Below are 12758 nucleotides of genomic sequence, written 5' to 3' on the forward strand. Positions count from 1 at the left end.
TGATCCCAGAGATGAAGGACTTGTCAAATTAGGTGCAGTTGAGGATTCTGGATCTGTACTTGATGAAGTTTAGAAGGATGTGGGGTGATCAGTTAACTTACAGAATACTGAGAGGCTTGGATAGCGTGCACATGGGGATGTTTCCATGAGTAGGAGAGATAAGGACCTAACAGCACAGTCTGAATTGAACGGACGACCCTTTAGAACAGAGATGAGGAGGAATTTCTTCAGCCAGAAGGTGGTCAATCTGTGAAACCCACTGCGACAGAGGACTGTGGAGATCATGAAGACATCATTTAAGACAGAGATGGATAGATTCTGATTAATAAAGGCATCAATGGTTATAGGTAGAAGGCAGGAAGATTGGATTGAGAAATATATTATCCATGATCGAATGGTAGAGGAGACCCGATGGGCCTAATTCTGCTCCTTAATCGTATGCTCCTTAATTCTTCTCAGCTGCTGAATTTAAACATCAGCTTTTTGTGATTCATGGATGAGGACTGTCAAATCCCTCAGACTCATAGTTTTCTGCAGTCTTTCTCTATTTAAATAATCTTCAACTCCTCTGTTCTTCCTGCATCACCTTATATTTCTGCATGTTATATTCAATGTTTTTTTGCCCATTCACTTAACTCCATTTTCATGGCATACTCACCACTTGCAGTCCCATCTATTTTTGCCTCACCCGCAAACCAAGCGATCACCTTACTAACATGATGTGGAGGTTCCAGTATTGGACTGGGATGAACAAAGTTAAAAGTCTCATAACATCAGTGTAGAATCCAACAGGTTTATTTGAAAGTAACATCTTTCAGAGTGCTACTCCTTCATCAGGTAGCTTGTGCCCCAAAGATTTTTAACTTTGTCTTACTAACAGTGAACGTGAAACTGTGATATCATAAATCAGAACAAAAACCCATCTGGTTCACTTGTGTCCTTCAGGGAGAGAAATCTCCTTCCCTACCTAATCTCGCCCTACATGTGACTCCAGACCCTCAACAATGTGGTTGACACCGAAATTTCCTCGGGAACAATTAGGGATGGGAGCAGTAAATGGTGGGTCTAGTCTGTTGTTGTTTTACTGCACATAGATGCAGAATCCGGTCATTGGTCTGCAGTGCTGTTCAAAGTGATATGAGATTCCTTACCGAACTTCACCATTCCCTTTATCTCACTGAAAGAATACAGCACAGATTATGTAGTTCCAACACATCTCCACCTAACACAAAAGGATTTGTCAAGCATACCTCTACTCCCCCAGGGCTATCTGGAATTGGGTATCAGTCAAATAGTGTGAGTATGCTGGGACTGACTGAAACCAAATTCTTTCTTCACAGCTTGACATAAATGTGCCTTTCGTCCCAGATTCTTGTGCAGCCCATTTCTGTCCAACTCCCCTTTCCCCATTGAACCTATTTCCAGACAGTGCACTCTACACCCAAACTACTCACTGGGTGAAAAGGTTTATTCTTCATGTTTCTTCCCCAAATTGCTTTGTTTCCATAAATCTACGAGTCCCCCACCCACTCGCTCTCACTTTTATTCCTTTTGTCAGCAGGAACAGTTTCTCCCTATTTACTCTTTCCAACCCCTGCTCATGACTTTGAGCACATCCCTCTCTCTATGCTGCTCCAAGGGAGTATACTCCCAGACATCTTTCAGTACCGTCATCGTTGGAGTTTATCTTCCCTGATACCTGGTTCTTGTACGTCTATCACACAAGCTAACTTTCCATCCACTGACTTCACCTACATCTCCCACTGCCTCAGAAAAGTAGCCAACATTCACAGAGTCCTCCCAACCTGGTTATACTCTATTGCCTCTAAAGAAATTTGAATATAGATACCAACAGAAAAAGAATACCTTCTTCCCCGCTGTTATCATACTTGAACTGACCTCTCAAATTTTAATGTTGATTGCACCTTCCTTACAGCTTTAACACTGTATTCTGCAGTAGTTTCTGTTGCTCTGATGCACTTTGTAGTTTATGTTCTGCCAGTGGAGCATGCAAAACAAAACATTTCACTGTGTTTCTGTGCATGTGACAACAATAAATAAAATCAAAACTGCTTCGACAATCTCTCACTTTCTGAGATGCACTCATATCTTTTCTATAATTTGGTAAACACTTCTGCACCCCATATTCTAGCTGATGTCCAGCAAGTGCCTTGTACAAATTCAACATCACCTCCTGCTCTTGGATGCTGTGTGCTTTAGTAACCACACTCTCTCCCTGTCCTGCCATCTTCAGTCATCTGTGCACATATACCACCCAGCTGCCTCTGCTCGTGCGCCCCATTTTCTTAACTGACACACAATGCCAAGGGAAACGGAAAATGCAATCCCTTGCCATATTGTGCACTAAAATCTTTTTTTTTCTGGTTGTTTCTCCAGGTTACATCAGGGCAAGAAGAAAATCAGTAAGTTCTCGGTATTTCATACACCTTCACAGGACAAAGAAGCGGTTCATATCAACAAAGATCTGAAAAAAAACCTCACTTTTCTGCTTTTTCACCCTTATCCCCTGGGGGCTACGGCAATGCAGTTGTACATTGTTAGGACGGAGCTACCATCCCCGTGTTCGTTTGAAGGAAAGAAACACTGGATCTGATTCAAAATATAAGCTGGTTTAATGAGAGAGAGAGGTACACAAAAAATACAGTGAGGTGTTTACCGCTCACTGGAGAAAGCGCCTTCTGATCTATTGTTCTTTTTGTCTAGCTTTTTAGCCCCTCGCATCCCAGTGCTATATCCTTATTTGGTAGGATACGATATACTCTTATGGGATTGGTCCCAAAGCTGATAACATTCTGTTACCTCAGTATGAGCTACGTGCAATCTAACACGGTTTCAATGTCCTGTTATCTGTTCACCCTCCCTGGGGCCTCATTATGCCATCAGCTTTTCAGTCTGTTCTTAGTGTAACATAATGGCTTACTGTTGTCTAGTGAAGCTAACAAGTTCCAGACTTGCTAATACTACCTTACGTGAGCACTACCTAACAATAAAGTTTCTTACACTGCCTAACCTTAATAATGGATCCCAACAACATGTAAATATTTCTTTGACATAACGAGGGTTTCTGTATCTCCCACTTTTAGAGGCAATCAGTTCCAGATAGCCCACCATCCTCTGGACAAATAATATTCTTCGCAAATCCCCTGTTAACTCTAAATCCATGATCTCTGCTTACTGTTTCGTTTACCCATTGGAAATGTGCCTTACAGTTATGTGTCTCTCTCAGTCTCATACACCTCTATCTGGTCACCCCTCAGCCTTCTCTGCTCCAAACAGAACAATCCGAGCTTGTCCAACCTCTACTCATTGCTGAAATGTATCATATCCCAGGCAACATCGCCGTGAATTTGCTCTGCATCCCCTCCACTGCAATCACATCCTTTCCTATAGTCATCTAGCGGTGGCCCCACTGAAATCCTGTCCAGTTCTGATATCACCTACCTGCTCTTATAATCTGTACCTCGACTGATAAAGGCAAGTGTCCTGAATGCCTTCTTAACCTGTCCTGCCAGGATCGTGGTATTTTCAGTGCTTATAGGATCCTGCACTTATCGTCTATGTCTTAGACGCATTATTCTTCCCCAAGTCCATTAAAATTATCAGACGTAGTAGTGGCAACAGGCCATTCAGCCCTTAATGTCTGCTCCACTCAATGCAGCTGATTTGATAATCCTCAACTTCACTTTCATCACATTACCTTTAATTCCTCTTCCAGATTAAAAATCTCAGCCTTGAATATACTTCACGACCTAACCTTGACCACCCTCTGCAGTAAAGAATTCAACAGACTGTCTCCCCTTGAAAAGAAGAAATTCCTCATCTCCATCTTCAATGGGCGACAAACCCCCTTTCCCCTCCCTTGGCCTACTACATTCTGATTTGATACCCATCTGGTCCCAGACTCTTCCACAAGTTGGGGGGGAAAACAACCTCGATCTGCACCTCTCCTCAAGTCAAGTCATTTGAGAATCTTCAATAAGGTTGCCTTTCTTTCTTCTAAACACCAGCTGAGGACAGGCTCGACCTACCCAAACCCTTCCTCAACACACATTCCCTCTATACCCGGATCAACTGAGTGAACCTTCTCTGGACTACCTCCAATGCCCAGTCTATCTCTCCTTAAATATGAAGGCCTAAGACTGATCACTGTATCACAGATGTGGTATATCTAGTGCCTTGTATAGTTTAGGCAAAATCTCCTGACTTTTATATTCCATTCCCTTTGAAATAAAGGCTATTATGACCTGCTTAACTTGGACGATAACTTTTGTTTTGGGATTCTCGGACGAGGACTCCCAAACACTTAGGTGTGCAGCTTTCTGCAGTCTTTCTCCAATTCAATAATAAGTTTTGACTTCAATTTAACTAATGCATGACATAGAACCACATCTATTAATTATTAGAAGTGGATGTGATCAAATGAACTATGTTACAAACACCCAACTAGCTCTCTGATCTAGTAAGTTAAGGTTAGGGCTGAATGGTATTAATGCTAGCCTATTTACACACTCTCCCAGGTGACGTTCCAGTGACGACCCAGGTGCAAATCCTGCCATGGCAAGGGGGTTGAATTTGAATTCAATAAAAGTCTTGCATTTAGAATCTAATGAAGACCATTGACAGGACAGAGTCCCATATGAGTCACTAAAGTCCTCTTTGGAAGAAAATTTCTCATTGTTACCCAGTCTGGCCTACATACTCCAGACAACACAACAATGTGGCTGACTCTTAACTGCCCTATTGGCAATTAGGGATGGGTGATAAATGTTGGCCCAGCCAGTCACACACACATCCAACAACTGTATTTTTTTAAAAAAATTGATGTCCTTGACCGAAGGAAATCTGTACCCAGTCTGACTTTCCTGTATATTCTGTAATGCCTGGTGTGCCACGAGAGACAAATGACCTGTCAATAGAATACCTATCATAATATGTTAATCTACTGGGTGGCTGCAATGCAAGATGGACACATAGCAAGGAATAGTGCTAAGGGCTTAGAAATCGTCGCTTGATAAATATAAACACGAGACGATAGTGACTATTTGATCTTGGCAGCTACTGTAAGCTTTATGCAACTAACACTTTCTGCAGAACAATGCATGTTCTGTAGACAACTGAGATCAAGGACATTTGTAGCTGCTGGGCCCAATCATCACCAAAGTGTCAGCAGCTGTCCCTCAATGCAAGGATGTCATCTACTTAGGTTAATACATTTTTGCTGTTGCTCTATATGTAACAGAACTGGCAGATTCTTTGAGATCTGGTGAAGCATATACTTTCTTTTCTTTCTCTACTACTGCTTTGACTCATCACTGAAGTATTCAGACCCAAATTGTAATGACCCAGATGCAGCTGGATGGACAAGTTGCTGCTTTTAAACACTGGTAGTAAGCGCCAACTGATCATTAAAGGTCCACGATCTTGAACTTCAAGAAGCGTCATGGAGAGCTTCAGTGTCCAGGAAGACTGGGTTCCTTTTTGTTTCTCATTTATATAAATGATTTTGATGAGAATATAGAAAGCATAATTAGTAAGTTTGCAGATGACACCAGGGTTAGTAATATAGTGGATAATGAAGAAGGTTATCTAATATCATAAATTAATTGGTCAATGGGCAGAAAGTGGCAGATTGTGTCGAATTTGAATAAATGTGAAATAATGCATTTTGGTAAAATAAACAAGACAGGACCTATACAATTAAAAGTAGAGCCATTGGTTATGTTGACGAACAGAGACAGCTGGGGGATTTCTGAAGTTTGCATCATATACAGATAGGGAGATTAAGAAGGCGTTTAGCACGTTTGCTTTTATTGCTCACACTTTTGAGTATAAAATTTGGGATATCCTATTGAGGTTGAACAGGATGGTGATGAGGCCTGTTCTGGAGTATTGTATCCAGTTCTGGTCTCCTTGTTACAGGAATGAAATTATTAAGCTGGAGAGAGTTCAGAAGCAATTTACTTGGATGTTGTTGGAAATTGAAGGTTTGAGTTAGAAGGAGAGGTTGGATAGGCTGAGACATTTTTCACTGGAGCGTGGGAGGTTAATAGGTGACTTTATAGATGCTTATAAAATAATGAGGGGCATAGATAAGGCGAATAGCAGTTGTGGGGGCTTTCAAATTTAGAGGGCATATTTTTAATTTGAGAGGAGAGAGACTGTATCAAGACATAATTAGCAATTTGTTTTAGAGTGATTTGTGTGTGGAATTAACTTGCAGCATAAGTGATGGATACAGACACAATTACAATATTTAAAAGCCATTTAGAAAAGTACATGATTAAGAGATTTTTGAAAGGATATAGGTCAACCGCAGACACGTGGAACCAATAAAGTCTGGGATTATGTTCAGAATGGACTATTGCATTGAAGGGTCTGTTTGGTGCTATTTGACTTTGACTCTAAGTAACTCCAGGCTCACAGTGGGGTAGTTGGGTCTCGAAGTGGGAAAGTAACCTTTAATCAGTTCTAATTATTTTTATTAAACGACTGCCTTCTTCACTGCCTCAGTCTGATTCCTGAAATGGCAGGACTGACAAATGAGGAAGGACTGAATTAGTTAGGATTATACTTTACTAGAGTTTGGAAGTATGGGGATGGGAGGAAACCTATCCAATTCCAACAGGGTAAAAACAAGAAGCATGTTCCCCCCAACAGAAGTAAGAGGGAGGAGTTCCAAACCAAGGGGTCATAGTCTAAAGGAGCCAGGTTGTAGAGCTGAAATGAGGAGAAATGTCTTCACCCAGAGAATGGGGAGACTGTGGAATTCTCTACCACGGAAAGTGATCAGGACCAGAACACTGAATGTTGTTCAAGGATGATTTGGGTAGAGTACTTGGAGGCTAAAGGGAGAAAGTGGGAAATAGGAGACTGATTTGGGCAATCCCACTGGAGGAGGATGGAAGGTCCATGTGGTCAATACTCCTGCTTCAATTTCCTGTCCTTCAGCCCTTTGTTTAAGGACAATTGCAGAAACGGTCGGAAAATGCAATGAGCCTTGGATTAAGACATTGTCTTTTCCTTTCTAGAGGGGAGGCTGACAGTCATGTGACTTACACATCATTAAGGCACCTTGAAAGGACAAGGGACCAAGATGCCGGTGCCAGAAGGCAGGAAAATAATGGCTTGTCCACCTACAAGAGCATTCGGAAGAATTAGTCACAGAACTCTGTTGCCCCTGCTGGTGAAAAATAGAAGTTCCTTCTGGTGACAGGCATGACTTGTCTTCATTTGTCATCTTCAACTGAAGAACGAACAGACCAAATTAACACAGGAACTTCACGTCGAAGAAATGGTTTCAGGTTTCTCTCTCACTCTGGAGCACAATTGATTCCAGATTCTGTGAACGAATCTCTTAGCAGCTTAGAAAACGGGAGGCCTTCTGTCCAAGTGGTTAGCACTGTATTCTTACGGCACCACAGTCCCAGGTTCGATTCCAGCCTCGAGTGACTGTCTGTGTTGAGTTTGCACATTCTCCCCCTGTCTGCGCGGGTTTTCTCCAGGTGCTCTGGTTTCCTCCCACAGTCCAAAGATATGTAGTCAGGTGAATTGGCCATGCTAAATTACCCAGTGTTAGGTGCATTAGTCCGAGGGAAATGGGTCCCTTTTAAATCTTTCCCCTCTCACCTTAAATCTATGCCTTGCCCCTACTCCAGGGAAAAGACCATGTCTATTTACAATTTCAATGCCCTTTGTGATTTTTTAAAAGCCCTCTAATTTCACCAGTGTCTCCGACGTTTCAGTGAAAACAGCCCCAGCCTATTCAGCCTCTCCCTACAGCTCAAACCCTCCAACCCTGGCAACATCTTTGTAAATTTTTTCTCAGCCGTTTCAAGCTACACAACATCCTTTCCTTGTGGGGACAACAGAATTGCAATCAATATTCTAGAAATAGCTGAACCAATGTCCTGTACAGACTCAGCATGATATCCCGACTCCTATACTCAGGCTGCAGCTGGAAAAGTGCAGCAGGTTAGGCAGGAACAGATGAGCATGAGAGTGCATGTTTCAAGCATCAGCACTTCATCAGGAACAACATTGCCATTGAAGGGCTTATGCCCACAATGCTGACTCTCCTGTTTCGTTAAATGCTGCCTGACCTGCTGTGCTTCCCAGCATCTGCATTCCTTTTCTCGTTACTTCTTCCAAAAAACTCAATCAAGTTATGACTTGGAGGTGCCAGTGTTGGACTATTGTGCACAAAGTTACAAAACCAGGAGAACATGTTTTTTTGAAGAATTACATTTTATTTTGCTGAGAAACTGCATGAAGTGATGTAAAACTCTGCAAAACTATACCAAGGGTTTGTCAGTCTGACATAATTCTGCAAGCTATGTGTCATTTTGCTCAAAAACTGTACAAAGCCATGTAAAATGCTGCAAAACTATTGACAGCGTTTGTAAGTCTGACATAGCATTGGGACACAGACAGACTACACACCTGTTGTTTAAAAATCTGAGCTATCTTGAGAATGCAATTTAAAAGAATTTCTGGAATTTACATATCAAAAACAGAAATCAGCGTATTCCATTATGAAAGATGGAAGTTTTATACAAGTCACATGTTCCTCAAATGCCTGGAGTTCATCTACCTTACCTGTTAGGCCTCTTGCATTGAAACAAATGCAGTTTAATTTATCAGTCTTACCTCAATCTCTGCTTTGTTCCTGCCTACCCTGACTGTTTGAATGGCATGTTTTCCCAACTGTACCAGTCTCAGATTGATCTCTTCCCTCACTAACTCCCTCACAGACTCGCTGTGATTTCAAAATGTTTGTAGTTTTATTTTATTTTCAAACAATGTGTTCAAATCAACAAAGTTATTAGGTGGAACTTTGCATGTTTGTTGGTTTCATTGTATTTACACTGGACTCAAAATAAATGATAAAGTACCAGATAGTCAGCATCATAACCATAACGGTACTGAAATTATAAAATAACATTCATTTTTCAGTGAATAGGGAAAGCAAATAGGGACGTAGCTCAATGTACACAAATGGAAAATCAGTAACATAATGCGGGTAATGACTTCTAAAGGTTCATACCAGTTTTGGAACTGCAAAAGGAATTGATCCCAGGTCAATTTTAGCTTTGCAGTGCAGACTTACAATAATCTGATGTTTAAACTTCATTCCTGATGGAGGGCTTATGTCCAAAACGTCGATTCTCCTGCTCCTTGGATACTGCCTGACCACAGGTTGAACAAACAAATTCGCTTCCTGTTATTTGTTCTGTTGTTTGCAGTCATCTTATGACATCTTCACAATTTTCTTTCTGAGCAGTCTGTGCTAGGTCAATTTAAAAAATGATGACAGTCTTGATCTGATGTCATTTGGAAATCTAAATATTCTTCTGTCTATTCCTGACTGTGTGAGTGTCTGCCTTTTTCTCTCCCATCTTTCAGAGCACTTGGAAATCTTCTCATTCATCATTTTTGGGTTGGTTCGGTTGGTTCATGGTGGCTACATTGTGCCCTGTTTTTTTCTGTATATAAATCACCTGCAACCCCCCCCCCAAACCATGCCAATGAGATTTCAGTTTGTAAGTCACTCCCAGTTATCTGTTATTCCACACGCAAACCTCCCGATCCCCTTGATTTCACTCACTCTTGAATATCTCTTGAAAAGATCCCAGATGATAACTCACTCCTAAGTATATGTTATTCCATGTATAAACCATCCTGAAAGCCTCAATCGGACTTAAATCTCACATTCAATCATATATTCACCACACCGAATTTCTCAAAAAGATTTTAATATGTAACTCACTTACATTCGATTTTTCGAAACGTAAACCATCTCAAGCACCTCAATTAGATTCCAATCTCTAATTCAATTCCTTGCTTCTGTTATTGTAAACATAAATCATCCCGAATGACTCAATTAGATTCTCATCTGTAATTCACCCTTGGGGATTGGTAATTCCATTCTAAAATGTCTGGAACCCCAATTAAGATTCCAATCTGTATCTCAGTCCCAGATATCTGCTATTCCATATAAAACCACACGTGATTAGATTCCAGTTTGTATCTCATTCTTAGATACCTCTATATAAACTATGCTGGATCTTTCAATTAGATTCTAGTCCGTAACTCTCTCTCTAGCATCTATACGTAAACTACCCTGAGTCCCTCAACCATTCTCCCATCTGTATTGCACTCTCTGGTACAGTTACTCTGTATATAAACTACCCCAAACATCTCCATTAGATACCAGACTGTAACCCAGCAGAGCAGAAGACTATGATATAGGACTAATTTTAGAGTAATCAGCAAATAAAACTTGTTCTGCCATTTGATCATGACTGGCATGTTTCTCAACCCTATTCTCGTGCAATCTCCTGTAACTCTTGATCCCCTTACAAAACAAGAAATTATCCATCTCTGTCTTAAACACACTCAATGACTTGGGCTCCATAGCCTTTTGCAGCAATGAGTTCCACAGATTCCCTTGTGTCTAGCTGAAGAAATTCCTCTTCATTTCAGTTCTAAAGGGACATTCCCTTCACGCCGAGGCTGTGCCTTCACATTAACATCTCTCCTACTCATGCAAACATTTCCATGTCCACTCCATCTGGGCCTTTCAGCATTCTCGAAGTTTCAATCAGATTCTCCCATATACTTCTAAACTCCATCGGGTCCAGACTCAGAGTCCTCAACCTCTCCTCATTCGACAAGGTCCTCATCCCCAGGATTTTTCTTGTAAACCCCTCTGGATCCCCTTCAAATTCAGCACATCCTTCCTTCCATAGGGGACCCAAAACTGCTCACAATGATCCAAATGTTGTCTGACCAGAGCCTTATACAGCCTCAGCAGTACATCCCTGCTCTTGTATTCTAACCCTCCCGAAATGAATGCTAACATTACATTTGCCTCCCTAACCGCCAACTGAACCTGCCTGTTAACCTGAAGAGAATCCTGAACTCGGACTCCCAAGTCCCTTCGTGCTTCAGATTTCCGAAACCTTTCCCCATTTAGGAAACAGTCTCCGCCTCTATTCTTCTAATCCCATTGCATACCCTCCCACACTGTCATCCATCTGCCAACCGAACATTAATAGGATCCTGAACTCGGACTCACCCCCGAGGACCTTGTTTGTGCTTCAGGCCTGGCAGCATCTGTCCAGAGACAGACAGAGAGAAAGCGGAGTCAACGTTTCGAGTCCGGGGCAGCCGTCCTTCGGGAGAGTGGCCTTTGGTCTTGATGTGCCGCCGCACAATTTCTTGTTCACTGCCACCCCTCTGTCTGTGTGTGTATTTGTGATTATTATTGAGTTTGGCGAGTCCCGGAGCCGGCCCTGTTGTTTCTCTCTCCTGAAAGGGTTGTCCCTTTAAAGAGTCTTTCCCCTGAAGCAGCTGCTAACGGTCACTTGGGGCACGAGGCGGCCGTTAACCGCCATCTCGCGCGGGGCCTGAAGCTAAAATGGCGCCGGGGCCACGCGGGAAGGAAAAGCGCCGAGGGAGAGCGGACTGTGTCAACATGTCCCGTTCCCGAGGGTCAGGATGGTGGTTATTGGGGGGTGGAGGGGGACAGGAGAGATTCCCCCTCCCAGTGAGGCATCTTGTACAAACCGCAAGGTCTCTCTCCGTCTCCCTGTCTGCGCATCTATCTCTGTAACTGTTTGACTGTCCATGACTTGCTTTAACTCTCTGACCAGGTCGACTAATCTCGATGACTTTATGACCATGTTTCTTTCTAACCTATGTTCCTTTGTATGTCTATATCTCTGTTTCTTCCGGCCTCTCTGTGACCCTCTGTCTCTCTCTGACTCTCTAAGTGTCTATATAACTCTCTGCGTGTATATTGGGAGTATTGTTTGTGCTGAACACAACAACAATTCCTGCCTTAGAAAAGTGCCTAACAGTTTGGTTTAGTCAATCCTAAAGCTGACTGCCCACTCTGGAAACGAGGTAGTGGAGGGAGACAAGCACCTTCTTACACTGCTTGGTTCGACCCCAAATCAAAATATTTTCTCCAAGGATGGTGAGAAGATTTACTGGAAATACTCCAACCACAGCAGAACCGTACACACAATCATCAACATCAGCAATAGTTAAGAGGGCAATTAGGACTGTTGTTTCTAACCAGGAGGGAGTATCTCTTCTGAACAGCAAATTCGTCGCCGTTTCAGTGATTGGTGAGTTTCAAAGTAACTCTATTCAAACCACATTATCGGAGCAATATGGGGGAGTGTGCAAAGGGAGATTTAACAGGATGTTGCTTTGGGGGCTGGAGAGTTTCAGTGATGGAGAGAGATTGGACCTGGAACTACATTTCAAAGAGTTGCTAGATCAAAATCCTGGTTCTCCCGAATAGTATTATGGGTTTACCCTTACCCCAAGGACTGAATTCATTCAAGAAGTGGAGGTGACAGTGTTGGACTGTGGTAGACAAATGTTTTTTTTAAAAAATCACAATACATCATAGCTTGTACTTCCAAATAAACCTGTTGGACTATAAACCAGGTGCTGTGATTTTCAACGTCATTCGAGAAGGCAAACATGTGGGACTAGTTTACTTTGAGATTATGGATGGCATGGACTAGTTGGACCAAAGGGGCTGTTTCCTTGCTGTGTGATTTCAATTATGAAGGAGGTGGACAGGAAGCAGCTGTTTCCCTCAGTTGAAGGGTCAGTAACAAGCTGGGGTGGGGACATCATTTTAAAGCGAAGGGTAAGTGGTTTAGAGAGAAATTTGAGGATTGTTTCACCTGGAGGATGGTGGGGATCTGGAATGTGTG

General features: G+C 42.2%; 1 protein-coding gene across 1 annotated transcript in view; it reads right to left on the minus strand.

Annotated features, from left to right (window-relative positions):
- LOC132837099 (uncharacterized) overlaps positions 1-12758 on the minus strand; it is a 489878-nt gene that overhangs the window by 222068 nt on the left and 255052 nt on the right. The window lies entirely within an intron of this gene.

This window comes from Hemiscyllium ocellatum, chromosome 49 (genome assembly GCF_020745735.1).
Source record: "Hemiscyllium ocellatum isolate sHemOce1 chromosome 49, sHemOce1.pat.X.cur, whole genome shotgun sequence".
NCBI classification, from domain to species: Eukaryota; Metazoa; Chordata; class Chondrichthyes; order Orectolobiformes; family Hemiscylliidae; genus Hemiscyllium; species Hemiscyllium ocellatum.